The sequence below is a fragment of the Odocoileus virginianus genome, chromosome X, assembly GCF_023699985.2.
Source record: "Odocoileus virginianus isolate 20LAN1187 ecotype Illinois chromosome X, Ovbor_1.2, whole genome shotgun sequence".
Classification (NCBI taxonomy): domain Eukaryota; kingdom Metazoa; phylum Chordata; class Mammalia; order Artiodactyla; family Cervidae; genus Odocoileus; species Odocoileus virginianus.
This window is the reverse complement of record NC_069708.1, coordinates 53,630,860-53,657,456: the sequence shown is the minus strand read 5'-3', so window position 1 is coordinate 53,657,456 and position 26,597 is coordinate 53,630,860. Positions and strand designations below refer to the sequence as shown.

The 26,597-nt window shown below is 38.1% G+C and overlaps 1 protein-coding gene across 2 annotated transcripts in view; it reads left to right on the top strand.

Annotated features, from left to right (window-relative positions):
* IL1RAPL2 (interleukin 1 receptor accessory protein like 2) overlaps nt 1-26,597 on the top strand; it is a 1,257,588-nt gene that overhangs the window by 388,724 nt on the left and 842,267 nt on the right. The window lies entirely within an intron of this gene.

Genomic DNA, 26,597 nt, shown 5'->3' with positions numbered 1-26,597 from the left:
AACTTATGGCCTTAACAAAAATTTATTATCTCTTACGGTTCTGTATATTGACTAGTAATTGTTGATCACTTGGCACTTGGAATCTCATGCAATTACAAAAGGCTAGTGCTGGAATCATCTGAAGAACAGATGTCAAGATAGCTTCTTCACACATGTATCTAGAGCCTAAGTTGAGACAGCAGGAAAGCTGAGGGCAGGGTGGACATTTCTCTTTCCAAGTGGCCACTCCACGTGGTAGCATGGGTTTCATCCCAGCTTGGTGGTAGTCTTAGCCTACTCAGAATTTTTATGCAATAGTTGTTTCCCTTAGATCAAATGTTCCAAGATACAAGACATGAAAGCTGCCAGTCTTTAAATTCCCAAGCTCAGAATCTGGCATAGTCACTTCCTCATATTATATTATTCAAAATACACAGTCTGCCAAAACTCAAGGGAAAAAACATCGACCATCCCTCTCAATCAGAGATACGTCAAAGAATTTGTGGCCATCATTAATCTACTATAGAAGTTATGCATGATAAGTTATATGGGTGCTTCTTATATTTTGTTGAAATAGCAGGGGCTAGAAATTAAAGCCAGCAGATCTACTTCTGCACAGTTCAGTCACTCAGTCATGTCCAGCTCATTGAGACTCCATGAACTGCAGCATGCCAGGCTTCCTTGTTCACTACCAACTCCTGGAGCTTGCTCAAACTCACATCCATCAAGTCATTGATGCCATCCAACCATCTCATCCCCTGTCGTCCCCTTCTCCTCCTACCTTCAGTCTTTCCCAGCATCAGGGTCTTTTCCAATGAGTCAGTTCTTCGCATCAGGCCAGAGAATTAGAGCTTCAGCGTCAGTCCTTCCAATGAATATCAGGAATGATTTCCTTTAGGATTGACTTGTTTGCTGTCCTTGCAATCCAAGGGATTCACAAGAGTCTTCTCCAACACCACAGTTCAAAAGCATCAATTCTTCAATGCTCAGCTTTTGTTCTACTCCAACTCTCACATCCATACATGACTACTGGAAAAAAACCATAGCTTTGACTAATCTTGTTGGCAAAGTAATGTCTCTGCTTTTTAATATGCTGTCTAGATTGGTCATAGCTTTTCTTCCAAGGAGCAAGTGTCTTTTAATTTAATGGCTGTAGTCACCATGTGCAGTGATTTTAGAGCTCAAGAAAATAAAGTCTGTCACTTTTTCCATTGTTTCCCCGTCTATTTGCCGTGAAGTGACAGGACCAGATACCATGATTTTAATTTTATGAATGTTGAGCTTTAAGCCAACTTTTTCACTCTCCTCTTTCACTTTCATCAAGAGGTTCTTTGGTTCTTCACTTTCTGCCATAAGGGTGGTGTCATCTGTGTATATGAGGTAATTGCTCTTTCTCCTGTCAGTCTAGATTCCAGCTTCTGCTTCATCCAGCCAGGCATTTTGCATGATGAATTCTGCATATAAGTTAAATTAGCAGGGTGACAATATACAGCCTTGATGCAATCCTTTCTCAATTTGGAAGCAGTCAGCTGTTCCATGTCCAGTTCTAACTGTTGCTTCTTGACTAGCATACAGATTTTTCAGGAGGCAGATAAGGTGGTCTGGTATTCCCATCTCTTTCAGAATTTTCCACAGTTTGTTGTGATCCACACAGTCGAAGGCTTTGGCATAGTCAATAAAGCAGAAATAGATTTTTTTTGGAACTCTCTTGCTTTTTCGATGATCCAGCAGATGTTGCCAATTTGATCTCTGGTTCCTCTGCCTTTTCTAAATCCAGCTTGAACATCTGGAATTTCATGGTTCACGTATTGCTGAAGCCTGGCTTGGAGAATTTTAAGCATTCCTTTGCTAGCATGTGAGATGAGTGCAATTGTGTGGTAGTTTGAACATTCTTTGGCATTGCCTTTCTTTGGAACTGGAATGAATACTGACCTTATCAGTCCTGTGGCTATGTCTGAGTTTTCCAAGTTTGTTGGCATATTGAGTGCAGCACTTTCACAGCATCATCTTTCAGGATCTGAAATAGCTCACTGGAATTCCATCATCTCCACTAACTTTGTCCGTAGTAATGCTTCCTAAGGCCCACTCGACTTCACATTCCAGGATGTCTGGCTTTAGGTGAATGATCGCACCATCGTGATTATCTGGGTTGTGAAGATTTTTTTTGTATAGTTCTTCTGTGTACTCTTGCCACCTCTTCTTAATATCTTCTATTTCTGCTAGATCCATACCATTTCCATTCTTTATTGTGCCCATCTTTGCATGAAATGTTCCATTGATATCTCTACTTTTCTTGAAGAGATCTCTGGTTTTTCCCATTCTATTGTTTTCCTCTATTTCTTTGCACTGATCACTGAGGAAGGCTTTCTTATCTCTCCTTGCTATTCTTTGGAACTCTGCATTCAAATAGGTATACCTTTCCTTTTTCTCCTTTGCATTTCACTTCTCTTCTTTTCTCAGCTATTTCTAAGGCCTCCTCAGACAACCATTTTGCCTTTTTGCCTTTCTTTTTCTTGGAGATGGTCTTAATCACTGCCTCCTGTATAATGTCATAAACCCCCATCCATAGTTCTTCCGGCACTCTGTCTTTTAGGTTTAATTCCTTAAATCTCCTGTATACTCATAAGGAATTTGACTTAGGTCCCACTTGCATGGTCTTGTGGTTTTCCCTACTTTCTTCAATTTAAGTCTGAATTTGCCAATAAAGAGTTCATGATCTGAGCCACAGTCAGCTCCTGGTCTTGTTTTTGCTGACTGGTGATCTGGTGGTGTGCAGATCTATGGTATATTCACAAGATGGAGGAGCAGAAGGACATGCACTCATCTTCTCCTGCAAGAATTCCAAAATTACAACTCACTGCTGAACAACCATTGACAGGAGAATTTTGCATCCCACCAAAGAAAGATACCCCACATACAAGGACAAAGGAGAAGCACCAGAAAGATAGTAGGAGGGGTGAAATCGCATTTAGAATCAAACCCAGAAAGGAGGAGGGGTGAAATTGCATTTAGAATCAAACCCGATACCTGCCAGAGATGCTCAGAGGACTCAAACAAAGATTTGTGCACACCAGAAGACCCCACAGAGACTGAGCCAGACTGGCCTTTGAGTGTTTGAGTGTCTCCTGCAGAGATATGGGTCAGCAGTAGCCTGCTGCAGGGGCAGGGGCTCTGGGTGCAGCAGGCCTCTGGGTGTGGCATAAGCCCTCTTGGAGGAGGTCACCATTAACCCCACCATAGAGCCACTGAGCAGACAACCCACAAACTACAGATCAGTTATACCAAAAAAAATTCTTGCAGTGTTAAATTCTAGGATGAACCACAGATTTCCCAATCTGGGGATCTAGCAAAGAGACTGAGAATCTCCAAGGAATTTGACTTTGGAGGCCAGTGGGACTTGATTGCAGAACGTACACAGGACTGGGGAAATACCCTTGGAGGGCACAAACAAAACCTTGTGTGCACCTGGACCCAGGAGAAAGGAGCAGTGACCCCACAAGAGCCTGACCCAGACTTGCCTGTGAGTGTCCAGGGTGTTTACTATGACCAGTGCATTCTCTTGGCAAAACTCTGTTAGCCTTGGCCCTGCTTCAGAAAAGTACCATAGAATCACAATTATAAGTCATATTCTGTTTGTGTTCACTAAGGTTGATGACTGTTTAAAGAAGAACCATTTATAAAGTGAAGACAATTGTAAAGACATTGAACACACAGGAGGTGCAATTATAAATGCTAACTTTATTCAGCCTGTGTCATTCCACTTGAATTTTCTTAAAGCGAAATTGAGTTCATCTTAAGACTCAACTGGGCCAGTCTTAAGCCTTGACTATAAGCTCCAGTTCTTGGTTTTAGGATCTGAAAGTGATAGGTTGTGGTGGGGTTGAGTAGGAGAAGAGGTTGGCAAAGAAAATTCTTCAGGAAAAAGGAAGCCTTAATTTTCAATAAGTGAGGTAGTTGATTTCCATGGAAGCTGGTTTGGGTGGTGAATCTCACTGGGTGTGTGCTTGTGTGGCTCCATGCACAGATATTTAGAAAAGGATGTAAGTAAGAATGAGATGGTGTTAATGCAAGTTGGAAAGATCAGTACAGGTCTGGTGGAACAAAAGAGATTCCTTAGGGTCACTGGTGTTGATTTTATGCCATGAGTACTCTGAGGCTCATACACCTCATGTAGCTTGCCTAATGAGGGACAAGTATGTATACACTAACATTCACAGTTGCAAGTGACACCAAGCTAACACCCTCTTCCAACAACACAAGGGAAGACTGTACATGTGGACATAACCAGATGGTTGACACTGAAATCAGATTGATTATATTCTTTGCAGCCAAAGATGGAGAAGCTCTATACAGTCAGGAAAAACAAGACCAGGAGCTGACTGTGGCTCAGATCATGAACTCTTTATTGGAAAATTCAGACTGAAATTGAAGAAAGTAGGGAAAACCACTAGACCATTCAGGTATGACCTAAATCAAATCCCTTATGACTATACAGTGGAAGTGAGAAATAGATTTAAGAGACTAGATCTGATAGACATAGTGCCTGATGAACTATGGATGGAGGTTTGTATTGTACAGGAGACAGGAATCAAGACCATCCCCAAGAAAAAGAAATGTGATAAAGCAAAATGGCTGTCTGAGGAGGCCTTAAAAATAACTATGAAAAAAGGGAAGAAAAAAGCAAGGAAGAAAAGGAAAGATACACCCATTTGAATACAGAGTTCCAAAGAATAGCCAGGAAAGATAAGAAAGCCTTCCTCAGTGATCAATGCAAAGAAATAGAGGAAAATAATAGAATGGGAAAGACGAGAGATCTCTTCAAGAAAAGTAGACATACCAAGGGAACATTTCCTGCAAATATGGGCACAATAAAGGACAGAGATGGTATGGACCTAACAGAAGAAGAAGATATTAAGAAGAGGTGGCAAGAACACACATAAGAACTATACAAAAAAATCTTCATGATCCAGATAATCACGATGGTGTGATCACTCACCTAGAGCCAGACATCCTGGAATGTGAAGTCAAGTGGGCCTTAGGAAGCATCACTATGAACAAAGCTAGTGGAGGTGATGGAATTCCAGTTGAGCTATTTCAAATCCTAGAAGATGATGCTGTGAAAGTGCTGGACTCAATATGCCAGCAAATTTGGAAAACTCAGCAGTGGCCACAGGACTGGAAAAGGTCAGTTTTCATTCCAATACCAAAGAAAGGAAATGGCAAATAATGCTCAAACTACCTCACAATTGCACTTATCTCACACGTTAGTAAGGTAATGCTTAAAATTCTCCAAGCCAGGCTTCAGCAATACGTCAACCGTGAACTTCCAGATGTTGAAGCTGGTTTTAGAGAAGACAGAGGAACCAGAGATCAAATTGCCAACATTGCTGGATTATCAAAAAAGCAAGAGAATTCCAGAAAAAACATCTACTTCTGCTTTATTGACTATGCCAAAGCCTTTGACTGTGTGGATCACAATAAACTGTGGAAAATTCTGAAAGAGATGGGAATAACACACCACCTGACCTGCCTCTTTAGAAACCTGTATACAGGTTAGGAAGCAACAACTAGAACTGGACATGGAACAGCAGACTGGTTCCAAATAGGAAAAGGAGTACGTCAAGGTTGTATATTGTCACCCTGGTATTTTAACTTATATGCAGAGTCCATCGTGAGAAACGTTGGGCAGGATGAAGCACAAGTTGGAATCAAGATTGTCAGGAGAAATATGAATAACCTCAGATATGCAGATGACACCACCCTTATGGCAGAAAGTGAAGAGGAACTGAAGTACCTCTTGATGAAAGTGAAAGAGGAAAGTGAAAAAGTTGGCTTAAAGCTCAACATTCAGAAAACTAAGGATCCAGTCCCATCACTTCATGGCAAATAGATAGGGAAATAATGGAAACAGTGGCTGACTTTATTTTTCTGGGCTCCAAAATGACTGCAGATTGTGATTGCAACCATGAAATTAAAAGACGCTTACTCCTTGGAAGGAAAGTTATGACCAACCTAGACAGCATATTAAAAAGCAGAGACATTACTTTGTCAACAAAAGTCTATCTAGTCAAGCTATGGTTTTTCCAGTGGTCATGTATGAATGTGAGAGTTGGACTATAAAAAAACCTGGGCGCCGAAGAATTGATGCTTTGGAAATGTGGTGTTGGAGGAGACTCTTGAGAGTCCCTTGGACTGCAAGGAGATCCAGCCAGTCCATCTTAAAGGAGATCAGTCCTCGGTGTTCTTTGGAAGGACGGATGTTGAAGCTGAAAGTCCATTTGGCCACCTGATGCAAAGAGCTGACTCATTTGAAAAGACCCTGATGCTGGGAAAGTTTGAGCACAGGAGGAGAAGGGGACGACAGAGGGTGGGATCATTGGATGGCATCACCGACTCAATGGACATGGGTATGGGTGGACTCCAGGAGTTGGTGATGCACAGGGAGGCCTGGCGTGCTGCATGGTGCAGTTCATGGGGTCCAAAGAGTCCAAAGGGTCGAAAGAGTGACACGACTGTGCCACTGAACTGAAATGACTGAACTGAACTGAAAAGTGGTATAAAAGGATATATTTTCTAATTCTTATTTCAAGTCTGAATTAGGAAAACAAAAATCTGGAGTTGACCTTTTGCTGTATTGCCTTCCAAATACCTTGGCTGAAGCTTTGGTCTTTTGTCCTGAATTAATCTGAAAATTATATTTAAAATATTGTGCTTCTCCACCTCTTCCTCACCCCTTTTTAATTTGTCAAAAAGGAAAAAAAAAAAGATCATATTAGATGTTTATGTTCCTGTGGTTGAAAGGAGTAAGAATCAGGGGAGGACTTAATGTATCCATGTGCTTTGCTATGCTTAGTCAGTTAGTAGTATCCAACTCTTCGTGATCCTATGGATTGTAGCCCTCCAGGCTTCTCTGTTTCTTAAAATGACCTTAACAAATGGCATAATAGAAAAATTACTTCAGACATCACCTTTGGTCTATTTAGCCAGTTCCAGAACCAAATGATTTTAATCACAGTCTGGATTTTCTCTCCATTATTTTTGTTAGTCTTATGATCTGTTGTTGCCTTGGTACTATGGCAAAAACAGGGAAGAGAACAAACAGAAAATAAACAAAAGGAGATTCGATTCTGAGATACATATTTAAGTGGTCATTCTCAGCTTAATGTCTGACCACCAGATATATCTTTTGTTAACTGAATTTTAGCAAAAGATTTTTTAAAAAAAGCTGATTATCAATTTATTGAAAGGTTGATTTAGGCATCGGCAATGGTCACTTCCACCTTGACTCCTGGCTCAGTACTGATGGAAGTGATCTGCTTGTCGGTTTCAGAAGGGCTGTACAGGTCAAAGAGTTGCTTGTGGATCCTCATTTGGAATTGTTCCCAAGTCTTATAACCTTCATCACAAGAGTCTTGGTAGGCATGCAAACTGGTCCTTTCACTTTGAGATTCTTTTCCTTCCCGACTCTGATCAGGTCAGCACACACCTTTTCCAGACACTTCACGTTGCGGCTGGAGAGGGTGATTCTAATCCAGTGAATCCTCTGGCTCCAGAGCCGGTGTCTTTAAAGGCCATGGCTGCGGTGTGACTTCCTGATCAACTCGTTCCTCAGCGAGAGCGAACAGCAGTGAGTCAGGAGCAGGAGCAGGCAGTATGGGGCTCCACTGCAGCGGCGACCGCATCTTCCTCAAAGAGCTCAGTAAAAGGTTTTATTTGAGAGATTTTCCTAGAGCATTTAAGCATGTAACTGCTAGAGTACTTGATGGATAATCAGATAAAATAAATATGTAAAGGAATTAAAAAGAAAGGAGAATAGATATCAGATCTAGTTTTTTAAAAGCTGGTTAACCCTCTCTTGAAAAAGCTAATTCATGGCTTCTCCTTGATAAATGCATTAAAATTTGGCTTCTGGCTTAAAATGCAAGTTAATGAAAAATGAATTATATTCCTGATAATGCAAATATGCTTGATGAACTAATGACTCTTTGTGACAACCTTTAAATAAAGCCTATTATAAGAACTTTTTGATATTTTTTCCTAACCATTTACTCATTGCTGCTATATACCTACTTCCATCAGATTTGGGATGAGGTGTCATACTAATATTAACAGATATAGCTTAAAAATTAGTGTAAGAGGGGCAACTGACACCTACAATATCTACAATATCAGTATATATGATATTGTATATATGAGTGGAAACACTTAATTTTATTCTTTTATAGTTCTTCTGGATATACTTTTTCTCCATTTGGAAGTAACGTCCAACTCAAAATACTGTGTTATTCATGATCATGAGAAATCAATCTGGCTATTGCAAGGGAAAATCCTTCTTTTGGATCAGAAGAGTGACAATATCTTCACCGTTTGCTGAGAACAGTCCTGCTTTATATCTCTTGTCCTAACGTATTTAACTGACTACATTAGAAAAGACCCTGATGCTGGTAAAGATTGAAGGCAGGAGAAGGGGACGACAGAGGATGAAATGGTTAGATGGCATCACCGACTCGGTGGACATGCATTTGGGCAAGCTCTGGGAATTGGTGGTAGACAGGGAAGCCTGGTATGCTGCTGTCCATGGGGTTGCAAAGAGTTCAACATGACTGAGCGACTGAACTGAACTAAACATAATTAATAGTGTCCCCCTTGACTCTCAGAAGTGCCCCACTTTGATCAATACTTGGTCACCTAATTATACACTAATCCTAATGCATTAAGCCATTTATTAAACACCTTGCTGTTCATGTTGTTTCATAATACATTAATTATACTAAGAAATGGCAGAGAAAGAACCTCTACCTTCTAGAAACTTGATGTCTAAGAAACAGTACTACTGTGAGGACACATATAAGAGATCAAGTACATCAACAAACAGCAACCCAAATACACTCAAAGTGTGCATGCCATCTTCTTCAGAAACATTTTTGGCCAGGAGAAAGAGGAGGGCCCTGAGTGAGAGAGTGTAAGGGTTCCATATAGGAATAATATGGTGAAGATAGGCTCTCAGCCTTTTCCTAATTTATCTCGAATGACCATTTGAAAAAGGCCATTTCATTTATTTTTTTTTGGCAAATCATACTATGGGTTGCCTTCTGCAAGTAAAAAGGGAAGCTAGTTTGATCTCCACTAGAATTTCTTTGTCCACCCACTGTACTACTGGAAACTGTCCACAAATCAGGATTGAGCTTGCCTATGTGAAGAATAGACTCAAAAACCTTTTGTCCAAATTGTTTTTTAGTACTTTCTCACAGAGCATCTGAGGTAAAAACATATTGAGTCTGGAATGATCAACTTTATCCCAAAGGACTACATTAGCAACATCATATTGCTTTGAATACATGTATTTTTTAAAAAGATCTTTAATTAGCTTGATACCTTCTGACTTTGACTGAGAAGTGAATGTTAAACTATCTATGTATTCTTTAGAACAAGACAGCAGTATGAACCAGTGAATTGTACAGTGATTTGGAAAACAGGCTAAGAGTATATTCTTGTGAAGTTCTACACACTATTCACCTGCCCCTGGCTCTAGAGCTATGGCAAGAAAGAAGAAGTGATAACTCTATTTCCCTAACTGGAGAGGGAGAGAGAATTTCTGGGAACAGTGGCCCATGAGGTTTTGAATGTATGCACACAAGAAATATGTATCATTAAAATTAGATTTTGGAAACATTTCTCAAAGTCTATGAGAAAGTCTTCTTTGTAAGACAGTAGAGAGGAGATAGAACCTCAACTTTAACATGGAAGATTATCAATATCCTCTGGTCTTCATAGGATCCAGACATATTTGTAGCTGCTTGCAGGTATTTTATGCTTCTGTTTCTTTTGCTGTTGAGTAAATCAGATTATTTATCTGTAATGCAATGTTGCATATATAGGTCTTGGATATTGTAAAACTGCATTTATTGAAAGTTACCAGATACTAGAGTGTTTGGGCTATACTGAATTTCTCAAGGTAAATGAAAGTTTTGGATTAAACCCAATTAGGCATAACTACAATTCCCTCAAAACACCATAATTTGTTATACTTCTTAGATTTTGTTATTTCCTCTACTTGGAATTTTTTCTTGGCTACTTGGAAAACCCCTCTTCATCTTTCTAGAATTAACTCTACAGTCTCTTCATCTTTGAAGACAACACTGACTTCCTCCCAACTCTCCTCACCTCCATCTTCTAAGTAGATGTAATCTCTCTTTCCTTTACCTGTATAGATGTCTACCCTACTAGAAGGTAAACTCCTTGAAGGACGAGACCTAGCAGTGACTGGCATATAGTAGAGAATCAATAAATGGGCGGGTTTATGAATGAAATAATAAGAGTCTCAAAAGACTTAATGATATGTTCATGTGGAGGCCACTGGGCCTCTTAAGGATTTTGAACATTCCTGTAAAATTCAAGTTTTCTCCAAAAAACTAGTTGACCTGTCCAAAGTCAACCCATATTGCTACCTCCATGTCTAGGTAGAAAAGTCTGCACTGTGCTTAACTCTTAACAAGCAAGGCATGAAGCCAGCTCCCTTTACTCCCTACTGATTTTGCATAATGAGACTATATAACGAAATTTTAAAATTGGCTTTCATCCCGCTCCCCACTCATGAAGGCTGTTAATGGTCAGACATCCCAAACCTTTTCTTGAATTCTTTGTCTTAATCTCTGAGCTGAACATTTTCTTTTGTCCTTTTTATCTAATTTCCCCCTGCAGGCACTCCATTGATGATAATGTGGGAAATATATTTAAGAAAATGATACTCTCCTATTAGTACTGTAGTCAAAGAATTATTATGTTTCTTTTCCTGCTATTGACTTCTTTTTTGGTAGATATTTTTGTGTGATGTAAGATTAATAATCAGAATATACTTGTTTATTATCATGTTTTTGTGTTTTTCCCCTCCAGCAGAAATATCAGCATAAATGCTAAATGATCTGAATTAAATAGCTTAAGTAGTAATATTGCTATTCCAATTGCTTGTCATTACCCAGGAGGTTATGGATACAGCTGACTATATAGCACTACCTGAGTCATACACTTTACATTTGCAATCAGCCTATTATAGATGAACTGTGAAAATTGGAGAGGGTTTTTTATGACAATTGGAAGATGTTTTCCTTGAAGTAAGTAAGACCCTTGAGAGAGCTTGAATTACTTGTCTGTAATTTTGTTATAAGTTTTAATGCTATTTAACTTGAAGTTTATTGCTCCTGAATATATTTCCCCGTGTCTTTCTATTGAGTGACATATGTGCTATAGTCTCAATAATATTTTTACTTTGAATATTATTATACATTTTATTTTGATTGTTCTCAGTGTCAAAAAATTATCTTCCCTTACAGAATGATCCATAGAAAAAGGAAACTACCCCTGGATTTTAAATTAAGATTATGAATGGAAATACAAAAGGCAGTCTCTCTGATTTCATCTGGTTCTTTCTGTGTTCTGAGGAAAACTGTCCCAACATTTCAGGTATTCACTGCGAATCTGTAGGTGATGTGTCCAGAATTTTATGCCGTGTAATTATGTGTTCTTGTGCCTTCCTTCTTATCTTTACAGCCTTTTCCTGGTTTGGCTGGTCTCCTCATTGTGCACTGAATGTATGTGTGCTTTAGTCATGTTCGACTGTTTGCAACCCTATGGACTATAGTCCGTGGAGATGCTCCAGGCGAGAATACTGCAGTGGGTTGCTAGTATCCCAGGGGATCTTCCCCATCCAGGGATCGAACCCATGTCTCCTGTGGCTTCTGAATTGCAGGCAGATTCTTTACCACTGAGCCACCAGGGAGGGCCTGCTCGCTGAATACCTCATGCTTATTCATTCTTTTATGTCCTTGTACAGACCATTTCTCTGCCTAGAATATTCTTTCTCCTCATAACGTATCCAGATTCCCATAGTCACACAGTTATTAGGTGACAGAACTGGAGCCAGAACCTATTTCTGTTTTCTTCCAATTTAATTCCATAAATATAAATTGGGCATCTAAATGCAATGGACTATGCCAAATCTTACTTTGTATGTTTGGTTTCATTTCTTCCTAGAAGGAAATGTAGGCCAGAAATGGAGGCTTCTCAGTTACATACCTTGACTTCTGTTGCAAGGATATTTATATAAACACTGCTCACATTGAATGAGATCTAAGCATCATACTAAATTTTCAGCAAACAAAATGTACCAAATGATATTATTTATTTTATACCAAGATAAATACTGCACTTTGCATAGAAGCAGGCTTAGTAATTTAGGTATCCTACTTTTAGAGACCCAGGTGTCAAAAATTTAAGCTTACCAAAGAGATAAATAAAGAAAAGATTGTTGCAGACAGATTCTTCAACTTAAAAATGGATTCACTGCAGGGTTCCTTTAAAGAGGTTCTCCCTTCATACTTTTAAGTATATGTTTCTTGATCATTGACTACTTATTAGAAAAAAAAAACACAACTGAGGAGCAGAAAGACAAATGGCTGAAGTGTTAGGAAATGCTGCTAGGTGATGATCATTGAATTGAGGATATAACACTAAGATATTATAATGTAAGTTTGTGGGCAACATAGAGTTTGATTTGTATAAATTTGAATTCAGACTGTAATTTTCAAAAATGCATATACAGCATAGAGAAGCACCTTGGACTTATATAATAAAAAATTGTAGAGCAGAGGTTCTTAGTTTATATAGACTCTTGAGGGGAAGATGTTCTATGAATGAGTGTGATAGAAAAATATTTCTGCAACATTACTGCATTATAACCACTACAAAACTCACTGATTTAAAAACAATAATCATTTATTCTCCTTTTTACATTTGTAAGTCAACTGGAGGTTGGCTGATCTAGGCTGGGCACAACTGGGCTTAGCTCCAAGTGACAGGTTGAGCTCAGGTTTACTAGACATATTTCTATTCCATCTTGGACCAAAAGGCCACCTGGGGCATTTTCTTCTCATGGTAATGGAAGGAATGCCAGAGGGATAAGCAGAAGTATGTAGTGGCTCTTAAAGACCATATTTGAAAATTGTGTTATATTCCTTATATTGGACAAAGCAAATCACATGGCCAAGGCTAACAAAAATGGGCAAGGAAATATTCTCTGCTTTGAGTCAGAGAAGGAGCTACAAAGTCCTTTGGCAAAGAACATTGATGTAGGGAAAGGATTGGCAGCAATGATGCAGTCTATAACATGGGACTTCAGGGAGACCCAAAAGGCCCTGAACTTGTTTTTCAAAATGTTGTATTTTACAGAGCTATTTTTCTAGGGAGGAAGTTCTTATTATTCATCAGATTCTCAAGGAAGGATTGGAATTCCATCCATTTCCACTTGAGAACCACTTACTCTAGGGTCCTTTGTTATTCATTTGTTTCATTGTGTTAACATGCCCCAGTTAATGACCCAGGAATTTTCTGAGTATATTCTAATTTTCAGGTAATAGGAGAGTCAGTCCCTTTCCATCTGATTATGTATTTTAAGAGCCTACTTGTTTGCCAAGGCTCTATTCAGCACCCAGTAACCCTCCTTTGCCCAAAACTAAGTTGCCATTTTGTCCCATATACAGTCAGCAAAAACAAGACCAGGAGCTGAGTGTGGTTCAGATCATGAACTCCTTATTGTCAAATTCAGACTGAAATTGAAGAAAGTAGGGAAAACCACTAGACCATTCAGGTATGACCTAAATTGCATCCCTTACGATTATACAGTGGAAGGGAGAAATAGATTTAAGGGGCAAGATATGATACAGTGCCTGATGAAAAATGGACGGAGGTTTATGACATTGTACAGGAGACAGGGATCAAGACCATCCCCAAGAAAAAGAAATGCAAAAAAGCAAAATGGCTGTCTGAGGTGGCTTTACAAATAGGTATGAAAAGAAGAGAAGCAAAAAGCAAAGGAGAAAAGGAAAGATATACCAATTTGAATGCAGAGTTCCAAGGTATAGCAAAGAGAGATAAGAAAGCCTTCCTCAGTGATCAATGCAAAGAAATAGAGGAAAACAATAGAATGGGAAAGACGAGAGATATCTTCAAGAGAAGTAGAGATACCTAGAAACGTTTCAGGCAAAGATGGGCTCAATAAAGGACAGAGATGGTACAGACCTAACAGAAGCAGAAGATATTAAGAAAAGGTGGCAACAGCAATCAGAGCAGAAAAAGAAGTAAAAGGAATCCACATAGGAAAAGAAGAAGTGAAACTTTCACTGTTTGCAGATGACATGATCCTCTACATAGAAAACCCTAAAGACTCTACCAGAAAATTACTAGAACTAATCAATGAATATAGTAAAGTTGTAGGATATAAAATTAACACACAGAAATCCCTTGCATTCCTATATACTAACAATGAGAAAACAGAAAGAGAAATTAAGGAAACAATCCCATTCACCATTGCAACAAAAAGAATAAAATACTTAGGAGTATATCTACCTAAAGAAACAAACGCCCTATACATAGAAAACTATAAAACACTGATGAAAGAAATCAAAGAGGGCACAAACAGATGGAGAAACATACCGTGTTCATGTATTGGAAGAATCAATATTGTCAAAATGGCTATACTACCCAAAGCAATCTATAGATTCAATGCAATCCCTATCAAGCTACCAATGGTATTTTTCAAAGAACTGGAACAAATAATTTCACAATTTGTATGGAAATGCAAAAAACCTCAAATAGCCAAAGTAATCTTGAGAAAGAAGAATGGAACTGGAGGAATCAACCTGCCTGACTTCAGACTATACTACAAAGCCACAGTCATCAAGATACTATGGTACTGGCACAAAGACAGAAATATAGATCAAGGGAACAGAATAGAAAGCCCAGAGATAAATCCAGGAACCTATGGACACCTTATCTTTGACAAAGGAGGCAAGGATATACAATGGAAAAAAGACAACTTCTTTAACAAGTGGTGCTGGGAAAACTGGTCAACCACTTGTAAAAGAATGAAACTAGAACACTTGCTAACACCATACACAAAAATAAACTCAAAATGGATTAAAGATCTAAATGTAAGACCAGAGACTATAAAACTCCTAGAGGAGAACATAAGCAAAACACTCTCCAACATGAATCACAGCAGGATCCTCTATGACCCACCTCCCAGATATTGGAAATAAAAGCAAAAATAAACAAATGGGACCTAATTAAACTTAAAAGCTTTTGCACAACAAAGGAAACTATAAGCAAGGTGAAAAGACAGCCCTCAGATTGGGAGAAAATAATAGCAAACGAAGCAACACACACAGGATTAATCTCAAAAATATACAAGCAACTCCTGCAGCTCAATTCCAGAAAAATAAATGCCCCAATCAAAAAATGGGCCAAAGAACTAAACAGACATTTCTCCAAAGAAGACATACAGATGGCTAACAAACACATGAAAAGATGCTCGATATCACTCATTATCAGAGAAATGCAAATCAAAACCACAATGAGGTACCATTACACGCCAGTCAGGATGGCTGCTATCCAAAAATCTACAAGCAATAAATGCTGGAGAGGGTGTGGAGAAAAGGGAACCCTCTTACACTGTTGGTGGGAATGCAAACTAGTATAGCCACTATGGAGAACAGTGTGGAGATTCCTTAAGAAATTGGAAATAGAGCTGCCATATGACCCAACAATACCACTTCTGGGCATACACACCAAGGAAACCAGATCTGAAAAGACACATGCACCCCAATGTTTGTCACAGCACTGTTTATAATAGCCAGGACATGGAAGCAACCTAGATACCCATCAGCAGATGAATGGATAAGAAAGCTGTGGTACATATACACCATGGAATATTACTCAGCCATTAAAAAGAATTCATCTGAATCAGTTCTAATGAGATGGATGAAACTGGAGCCCATTATACAGAGTGAGTAAGCCAGAAAGATAAACACCAATACAGTATACTAACACATATATATGGAATTTATAAAGATGGTAATGATAATCCTATATGCAAAACAGAAAAAGAGACACAGATGTACAGAACAGACTTTTGGACTCTGTGGGAGAAGGCGAGGGTGGGATGTTTCAAGAGAACAGCATCGAAACATGTATATTATCTAGGGTGAAACAGATCACCAGCCCAGGTTGGATGCATGAGACAAGTGCTCGGGCCTGGTGCACTGGGAAGACCCAGAGAAATCGGGTGGAGAGGGTGGTGGGAGGGGGGATCGGGATGGGGAACACATGTAAATCCATGGCTGATTCATGTCAATGTATGACAAAACCCACTACAATATTGTAAAGTAATTAGCCTCCAAATAATAAAAATAAATGAAAAAAAATTTTAAAAAGAAAAGGTGGCAAGAACACACAGATGAACTATACAGAAAACATCTTCACAACCCAAATAATCACGATGGTGTGATCACTCACCTAGGGTCAGACATCCTGGAATGTGAAGTCAAGTGGGCCTTAGAAAGCATCACTATGAACAAAGCTAGTGGAGGTGATGGAATTCCAGTTGAACTATTTCAAATCCTAAAAGATGATGCTGTAAAAGTGCTCCACTCAGTATGCCATCAAACGTTGGAAAACTCAGCAGTGGCCACAGGACTGGAAAAGGTCAGTTTTCATTCCAATTCCAAAGAAAGGTAATGCCAAAGAATGCTCAAACTACCACACAATTGCACTCATCTCACACGCTAGTAAAGTAATGCTCAACATTCTCCAAGCCAGGCTTCAGCAATGCATCAACCGTGCACCTCCAGATGTTCAAGCTAGATTTAGAGAAGGCAGAGGAACCAGAGATCAAATTGCCAACGTCTGCTGTATCATTGAAAAAAGCAAGAGAGTTCCAGAAAAACATCTACTTTTGCTTTATCGACTATGCCAAAGCCTTTGACTGTGTGGATCACAATAAACTGTGGAAAATTCTGAAAGAGATGGGAATACCAGACCACCTGACCTGCATCTTGAGAAACCTGTATGCAGGTCAGGAAGCAACAGTTAGAACTAGACATGGAACAACAGACTGGTTCCAAATAGGGAAAGGAGTACGTCAAGGCTGTATATTGTCACCCTGCTTATTTAACTTATATGCAGAGAAATGCTTGAGATGAGAAATGCTTATATATATGAGAAATGCTTGGCTAAATGAAGCACAAACTGGAATCCAGATTGCCAGGTGAAATATCAATAACCTTAGATATGTGGATGACACCACCCTTATGGCAGAAAGCAAAGAACTAACGTGCCTCTTGATGAAAGTGAAAGAATGAGCTTGGACTTGATAACAATCTCAGGCAAGTAAATTTAATCCCTTGCGTCTTAGTTTCCTTACCTGTAACCTAGGACTGACCATTCCCATGCTACAAGGTCATTGTGAGGATTAAATACCACAAAGTGTGTATAGTACATGTCACATGTTAGGCACCCAACAAGTGCTAGTCCTTCTTATTCCTATAATTGCTTATGTTGTAGTGATACTCTTATCTTTGCTCTGTAATATAAATAGCATCTCCCTGTCCTGTGAGATATTAATGAAGAAATTTCTGAATCCTATTCCTTCTTTTTCTTTGACTCTTGAGAACAATACTTAGCTATTCCCTTCTATCATCAGATTCTAGACCCAGGATCAAGCTGCATTTATATTTGCCATTTCCATGAATTTTTCTTCAACCTTTCTCTCCTGGTATGAACATTATAGAAGTGAAGTAGTGACTTGTTTTCCAGGAGGGAACTGCCAAAGCAAAAAAGAAATTGAAGTTTGTCTTCCTAGCCACTTTTTCCCTTCACATAACAGATAGGAGAGGTGAAAATAATTCTTTGTAAATAAAGTACTTTTTGACACAGTAGATTAAGCAATAATGGAAAAAGTTATAAGATGTTGTTTTTCACAAATTACCACTGTTAACCTCTAAATTACATCAGCCAAGACAAATTTTTTGTTCTCTGAACTCTGACACAGATTGGGTGAGACCTCATAGGGAGTAAGAAAAGCATTTCTATAAGTTAGTAAGAATTAGTCTATTTTGAATCCTATTTCAGCCAGTAAAGATTCTGTTATATTTGAAAATTCTATCTGGATATAAAATGCAGTACTCCAATATCTTAAGAATTTAATTATCTTCTAAAAATTCTCTTAGCTTCAAGTTAACGGTAAATGACATTCAAGTTAGCACTAAATGACATTGCATTTCCAGAATGGCAGCTCTGTAATTAATGAATAACTTTTATGATATGTCCTATCTATTCTATAAATATTATTCATGCTATAGATAACTGCCATTCTTACTTTGACCAGTGTAAATTAAAATGTCAGTTTAATAATCTTAAATGCCTCTATATGTTATTTATTATTTATTAAATTCTAGTAAGAAAGGCAATTAAGAAATAAAAATAATAGAAGAAAACAGATTATAAATTGTATTTAATAGTAAATGTTCTGGAGGAGATAAGCTGATGATCAAGTATACACACTATCCAAAGAAACTGAAAAGGCTATTCTTTAAAAGACCGTCCATATATTTTAAAATTGGTGTGAGGTAATTTATTTAAATAGTATATAATTGGAAGTTAAATACTGCTTAGCAAGTTGATTGTTCTACTAGAGTTATTGCCTCTTTTTTTTTTTTTTAATATTTGCTTCTTTGGCAGGTGAGGGGCCTTAAAGGTTGATCATATTCAGTACAATACCCCAAATCTTTTTATTCCAGTATGGATTTACTACTAATTTGTGAGTCTTTAAAGGAGAGATGTGAGCTAATTTAAGGGCTCTTATTTCTTTTTAGTAACAAGTTGTGGTAAAAATTTCTTTTTCATTAAATGTTGTTAGCTCAGTAATCAGCACACTAAATTGTCAACTTTATATATGTTGGTAAGATATTATTCTTTCTCCTCTTCTCAGTAACTCTAATTCTTGAAAGATGTGTTTTTTTTTAAAAAAATAAAACTTTCTAACATAAGTCTCCATTAGAATTTCAATAGAAATGAATTCTAGAAACACTTAGAAATACAAACACCATAGTAAAAGCTAAAGAACCAACTCTCTTAGAAGATGATTGAGCCAGCTTGTAGCAAAGGACAAATAGTAGGTGTCCTCTAGGATTCCTGGACTCTTTAATGTCAGTTATGTTATCCCTATTTTTCAGATATTGATAACAAAACACAGAAGGATTAGTGTTTTTTTCTGTTCTGAGTCATACAACTAGTGAGTGTCAAAGCTAGGTTAAAAACTCAAAACATTTGGACTCTAAAGCTTTCATTTATTGTGTAGATTGTTGAATTCAAGGAGAGGAAGATGGTTGAGTCAGAAAATTACTCAAAATTTCATGTGTATTCTTGCCTTCAATTTGCAAATGCTCTTCTCTTTATATACTCTACTATCATCAACTAATGGCCATTGTTGACAGTTACTGGGTACTTTGTTCCTCTTTTGCCAGTACTGCTCTAAATTTAAAAGTACTTCTCTGAACATATTTTAAATATTTGAATTTCCCTTTTGTATGTGGTCAGCATAGCAAACTTGCATTTTTAGAACCTGATAAAGTGATATCTTGGGTTTTTTATTTCTCTTTTGTTCCTAAAGTTATTTTTTTTAATGTTCTAACCCTCCCCAATCTCTTGGCATGTCATCCTATATACCCACCCACACATCTAATTTATAAGTCCACTACACACACACACACAAAGAATGGGAATGACTGGGAGGGTGTTTTATTTGAATAATTTCCTTGCAATCTTCTATTTCTAAGACCAATCATGAGGTTTATTGACCTAGGCAGGGGTAACAAAGTGACTAAGGCATACATAAATAATATTAGGAATGAAAATAATAATGCAATGATAAATTTTAAAAAAGGTTTGAAAATATCAGAAGAGCATATTATGGAGCAAGTTTATACAGATAAAACTGAAAACAAATGAAATGAATATATTAATCAAATTTATCAGGAAAAATTAGAAAACATTAATAAACCAATACGCTTAAATATATTGAATTAGTATTAAAGATTGAGGGAAATCCCAGGTGGCATAGTGGTAAAGAGTCTGTCTGCCAATGTAGGAGACATAAGAGTTATGGTTCAATCCCTTGTTGAGAGGATCCCCTGGAGTAGGAAATGGCAACCCACTCCAATATTCTTGTCCAGAAAATTTGATGAACAAAAGAGTCTGGCAGGCTACAGTCCATGGGATTGAGTCAGATACTACTGATCGACTGAGCTTGCAGATAATAAAAGCTAAGCACCTTCCCTCCTCAAAAAAAAAAAAAAAAAAAAAAAAAAGACTCTAGGTCCAGGTAATTAAATGATTTTACTGGCAAATTTACCCTAACTTTCAAGGATCAAACAATCCAAATCACATTAACAATTTCAGAAAATGGAAAAAAGAAAGCCACTCAGCTCACTTTATGAGGCCTTGACCGTAAAACCAGGAAATGACAGAAGCAGAAGAGAAAAGCATGGTCTAATCTCACTTATAAACATGGGTGAAATGTATGAAATTAGAACCATGAGACAGTTATTGTTTGGGACCAAATCCTAAGGGTCATCTTTAATTCTTCCTTTCCCCCCCTGTATCCCTTATGTAGTGAATCAATTGGCAAGTTTTATTGACTCAGTCTGGTAAACAAATCCCAAATCTGTTTTATTTGTTTTCTACTATTGCAACAACAGGCCAAGCCATGTCTCAATGCAGTGGCTTACTTATTCACCTTTCCACTCTTGTCCTAAATTGTCCTTTAAAAATATAAACTAGATCATGTCATTCCTGGATCAAAACACTGTAAAGATTTTTCTGTGATCCATAGAATAAAATTCAAACCTCTCACCATAATCTACATGTCCCTGTATAATCTGACGTCTATTTACCTCTTCAACTTCATTGCTTACCAGTCTTCTGGCTCACTCTACTCTAGGTATGCTGATATTCTTCCTGTTATTTGAAAAGACCAAGCTTGTTTCCCATTGAGAGGTTTGACATTTTCTGTTCCCTCTGCACAGAATACTCTTCCTATAGCTATATACAGAATAATTTCATTCTCATCTTTCAAGCCTCTGTTTAAAATTCACCACCTCAGAGAAATCTTCCCTAACCTATCTTACCATTTCTTCATTCTCTTTCCCCCATTCCCTCTTATACTCTTAGTTGTGCTCGTATTTCTTTGTATGGCTTGTCAGTATCTAAAACTGCAATTTTCAAATCTTTTAGAAGTTCATTCTCTTTTTCCCTCACTAGAATCTAAGCTCCAGGAGGACACAGAATTTTTTCTTGTTTTCTGCTGTATTTCTACACCCAGAGGAGGTCCTGGTAGTATGTATTAAATGAATAAATCTAGTGCCTAATTCAGGGGGCTTCCCTGGTTACTCAGATGGTAAAGCATCTGCCTGCAATGCAGAAGACCTGGGTTCGATCCCTCGGTTGTGAAAATCCCTTGGAGAAGGAAATGGCAACCCACTCCAGTTACTCATGCCTGGAAAATTCCATGCACTGAGGAGCCTGATAGGCTACAGTCCATGGGGTTGCAAAGAGTTGGACATGACTGAGCAACTTCACAGGTCACGGGCCAGTGCATAATTCATTTCACAGATGAGAAAACTGAAGCCCAGGGCAGGAAAAGGACTTGTTCAAGGTTACTTGTCCAACCTAAAATGGAACCCTTTCTACTGAGTCACATCCAGTGCACTTTCTATTCTACCACATGCCTGTGTATCTCTAACTCCATGGTTCTAGTTTTAAAAGACAATCTATCCTTTTATCTGTAGATCATCTAGGTTGCTTCCATGTTCTAGCTACTGTAAATATTGCTGCAATGAACAATGGGATACATGTGCCTTTTTCAACCCTGGTTTCCTCAGGGTATATGCTTAGGAGTGGGATTGCTGGATCATATGGTGCTTTTATTCCTAGTTTTTTAAGGAATCTCCGTACCGTCTTCCATAGTGGCTGTATCAATTTACATTCTCACCAACAGTGCAAGAGTATTCTCTTTTCTCCACACCCTCTCCACCATTTATTGTTTGTAGACTTTTTGATGATGGTCATTCTGACCACTGTGAGGTGATATCTCATTGCAGTTTTGATTTGCATTTCTCTAATAATGAGCGCTGTTGAGCATCTTTTCATGTGTTTGTTAGTCATCTGTTAGCCATGTCTAACACGTTGTTAGCATGTCTTCTTTGGAGAAATGTCTGTTTAGGTCTTTTCCCCACTTTTTGATTGGGTTGTTTGTTTTTCTGGCATTGAGTTGTATGAGCTGCTTGTATATTTTGGAAATTAATCCTTTGTCAGTTTTTTCATTTGCTATTATTTTCTCCCATTCTGAGGGTTGTCTTTTCACCTTGCTTATAGTTTCCGTTGCTGTGCAAAAGCTTTTAAGTTTAATCAGGTCCCACTTTTTTACTTTTGTTTTTATTTCCATTACTCTAGGAGGTGAGTCATAGAGGATCTTGCTTTGATTTATGTCATCAAGTGTTCTATATTTTCCTCTAAGGGTTTTATAGTTTTTGGTCTTACATTTGGCTGTTTAATCCATTTTGAGTTTATCTTTGTGTATGATGTTAGAAAGTGTTCTAATTTAATTCTTTAACATGTAGCTGTCCAGTTTTCCCAGCACCATTTATTGAAGAGACTGTCTCTGCCCCATTGTATATTCTTGCCTCCTTTGTCAAAAATAAGGTACCTATAGGTGCATAAGTTGTGGTCCATGTACACAATGGAATATTACTCAGCCATAAAAAGGAACACATTTGAGTCAGTTCTGATGAGGTGGATGAACCTAGAACCTATTATACAGTGAAGTGAGTCACAAAGAGAAAGATAAACATCATATTCTAACGCATATATACAGAATCTAGAAAAATGGTACTGATGAATTTACTTACAGGGCAACAATGGAGAAAGAGACATAGAGAATAGACTTATGGACATGGGGAGAGGGGAGGAGAGGGTGAGATGTGTGGAAAGAGTAACATGGAAACTTACATTACCGTATGTAAAATAGATAGCCAGTGGGAATTTGCTGCAAGGCTCAGGAAACTCAAACAGGGGCTCTGTGTCCACCTAGAGAGGTGGGATGGGGAGGGAGATGGGAGGGAAGCTCAAAAGGGAGGGGATATATGTATATCTATGACTGACTGATGTTGAGGTTTGACAGTAAACAACAAAATTCTGTAAAGCAATTATCCTTCAATAAAAAAGTGTTTACTTTAAAAAAAAAAAAGACTACTACAGTATTGTAAAGCAATTAGCCTCCAACTAATAAAAATAAATGAAAAAAAAAAGACAATCCTGTCCTTTCCCTGGTGGACTAGTATCAGTATTAATTAACAAAAATATTTATGAAGCATGCAGCAGGCAAATCAGTATGATTATGAGACTTAGATATGGATACTGTATTACTTTGTGCCTTTCTAGTAGTGGCTAGGTTTCATTTCAGGAGTGCTTCCTTTCAGAAGTCGGAAAAATACTTCTTTTCTATGTGTGTGTTTATTAGTAAATATGATAAAGCATGTTAGAGCCAAACCTGCTCAGCTAATGAAATTAACTTATTCTAAATAATTCATGATCACACTTGTTCGGATTAAAGCCCCATTATTCACCAGTAAGCAAAGTAATTTGATGATTTAAAAAAAAAGGCAGAAAAGGTCACAGATTGATGGAGTGTATGCATACATGCACGTGTGCTTATTCAACATTCAGTCACTAGGTTGTGTCCAACTCTTTGTGACCCTGTGGACTGCAAAATGCTAGGCTCCTCTGCTCTCCACTGTCTTCCAGAGTTTGCCCAAGTTCATGTCCATTGAATTGGTGATGCCATCCAACCATCTGATCCTGTCACCCCCTTCTTCTGCCCTCAGTCTTTCCCAGCATCAGGGTCTTTTCCAATAAGTCAGGTCTTCACATCACATGGCCAGAGTATTGGAGAATCACTTTTAGCAACAGTCCTTCCAATGAATGCCCAGGGTTGATATGCATGTGTGGTACAATTTCATTAATTCATTATGCAAGTACCACTTGCCTGTGACTGTGTCAATGGAGATATGAAAGAAGTGGCAAGCATAATTTTTATAATTAGTGATCTTCCAATATTGGATCCTGAAAGAATTAGGAAATTATTCTGATCCATTATTTAAGCAATGAGGGATAGTAATAGTAAAAGCATATCTACCAGGGGTGGTGTGACTCAGAGCAAGAAAAAAATCACTATGAGGTAGAGTTTATCTGTACAAGCAACACAGAAGCTACATGTTGCAAAACTATGTGTGCCCTTTCCTTCTGCTTTTTGTGGGCAGGCTCACAGTGTATTGATATATCATTTAAAATAGTTTATTTTGTTTGCATTCAGGCTGAAAGCCATCGACCAGAAGAGAAAGAGTTTTCTAGGGTTTCAAAGTAATTCTTAGAAGATGATGAGGTCTGGTAGTTGCCTTTGATTTTTCTAGGCAGAAGCACAGTGTTCAAGTATTCTTTGTCTCCCTTCGGAAGTGGGAGTCAAGATGGTGTCCTGCCACTGTGGAATATTTCAAAAGGGTTCATCAAACTTTCAGAATATCAGTTTCCTCTTGGCTTATCACTGAACAAAGTAGAAAGGATGTGTCTGTTTTGTTTGCTCTGGGCAGCCTATGTCTCCGAATTGTCTGTTTCCTGTCAGCTGCCACTAGAGAGATGGTGATTAACTGCATTTGATTTGTGGATAGAATTTTAAACAACATTAAGGGATTCTTACTGAAACTGCTCAGCCATTTCAGGCATAATCCTCCAAACCCCAACACTGAGTAATGCCCACTAAAGCTAATGGACATGCTTTCTGATGAGGGCAGTTCAGTCAGCAGAGCAGTCTGTGATGGTGGCTTCAGGGGTCATTCAAAACTGTGCAGATGCCACACATGTCTGCGGGAAATTAGACCTTTCGACCAGCTTCCAAATAGAGCCTTCCACTTGCAAGAGGCAAAACACTAGCCACATGTTTTATTTAAAAATGTATTAGGAAAGAAATTATGTACTAGAATATTAGTTTTGTTATAATAAGAACTAGAGGGAGTTTAAAAATAGATTTTGGCTACTGGGAGTGGAAAATTGGTTCACAGTGATAAATTTTCTGTGTTTATTTATTTCACAACATTTCCTTGAGCAGTGTGTGCAGGTAAGTGAAAAATACTAAGGAATTTATTTTACATGTTATAGAAGGACAAGATCAGAGTTTCTCAAAATAAGGACTTCCTGCCATAGTGTCACCTAGGAAGTCTATGATAATGCAGATCCCAAATCCCTATCCCAGACTTGCTGTTTCAGAGTCTAAATCTAAGGCCTAGAGATTTTCATTTAAAGGAAAACATATACAACATTGACCAGATGTTTCTCATATATTTAAGATTTGGTAGCACTGGAAGTTGAAATTGGAGAGTAAATACTTAGGAGCAAAATTTGTTAGAAAGGGATCAGCAGAAGGACACTGTGCATAGGGAGTGCTCGCCAAATCTGACAGCTTTTCATCTCATTGGCATCCTAATGTTGTTTAAAGGAATAAAAATGCTGTGTCCAATAAAAGTGGGCTAGATATATTGTGGAGTGCTTCTGCAATACTGTACAACCATTTAGCATAAATTTATAGAATGAGATATATATGCATGGGAAGATACACATTTCATATTGTTAATTGAAAACAGCACTGATAGCATCTAGGTTGCTTCTATGTCCTGGCTATTATAAACAGTGCTGCGATGAACGTTGGGGTACACACATCTTTTTCATATCTGGTTTCCTCGGTGTGTATGCCCAGGAGTGGGAGGCTGGGTCATATGGCAGTTCTATTTCCAGGTTTTTAAGGAATCTCCACACTGTTCTCCATAGTGGCTGTACTAGTTTGCATTCCCACCAACAGTGTAAGAGGGTTCCCTTTTCTCCACACCTTCTCCAGCATTTATTGCTTGTAGACTTTCGGATAGCAGCCATCCTGACTGGCGTGTAATGGTACCTCATTGTAGTTTTGATTTGCATTTCTCTAATAATGAATGATGTTGAGCATCTTTTCATGTGTCTTTTAGCCATCTGTATGTCTTCTTTAGAGAAATGTCTAGATCTGCCCACTTTTTGATTGGGGCATTTATTTTTCTGCAATTGAGCTGCAAGAGTTGCTTATATATTTTTGAGATTATTCCTTTATCTGTTGCTTCATTTGCTATTATTTTCTCTAATTCTAAAGTCTGTCTCTTTACCTTGCTTATAGTTTCCTTTGTTGTACAAAAGCTTTTAAGTTTCATTAGGTCCCATTTGTTTATATTTGCTTTTATTTGCAATATCCTGGGAGATGGGTCATAGAAGATCTTGCTGTGACTTATCTCTGAGAGTGTTTTGCCTATGCTCTTCTCTAGGAGTTTTATAGTTTCTGGTCTTACAGATAGATCTTTAATCCATTTTGAGTTTATTTTTGTGTATGGTGTTAGAAAGTGTTATAGTTTCATTCTTTTACAAGTGGTTGACCAGTTTTCTCAGCATCACATGTTAAAGAGGTTGTCTTTTTTCCATTGTATCGTCTTGCCTCCTTTGTCAAAGATAAGGCATCCATAGATATGTGGATTTATCTCTGGGCTTTCTATTCTGTTCCATTGATCTATATTTCTGTCTTTGTGCCAGTACCATACTGTCTTGATGACTGTGGCTTTGTAGTACAGCCTGAAGACAGGCAGGTGGATTCCTCCAGTTCC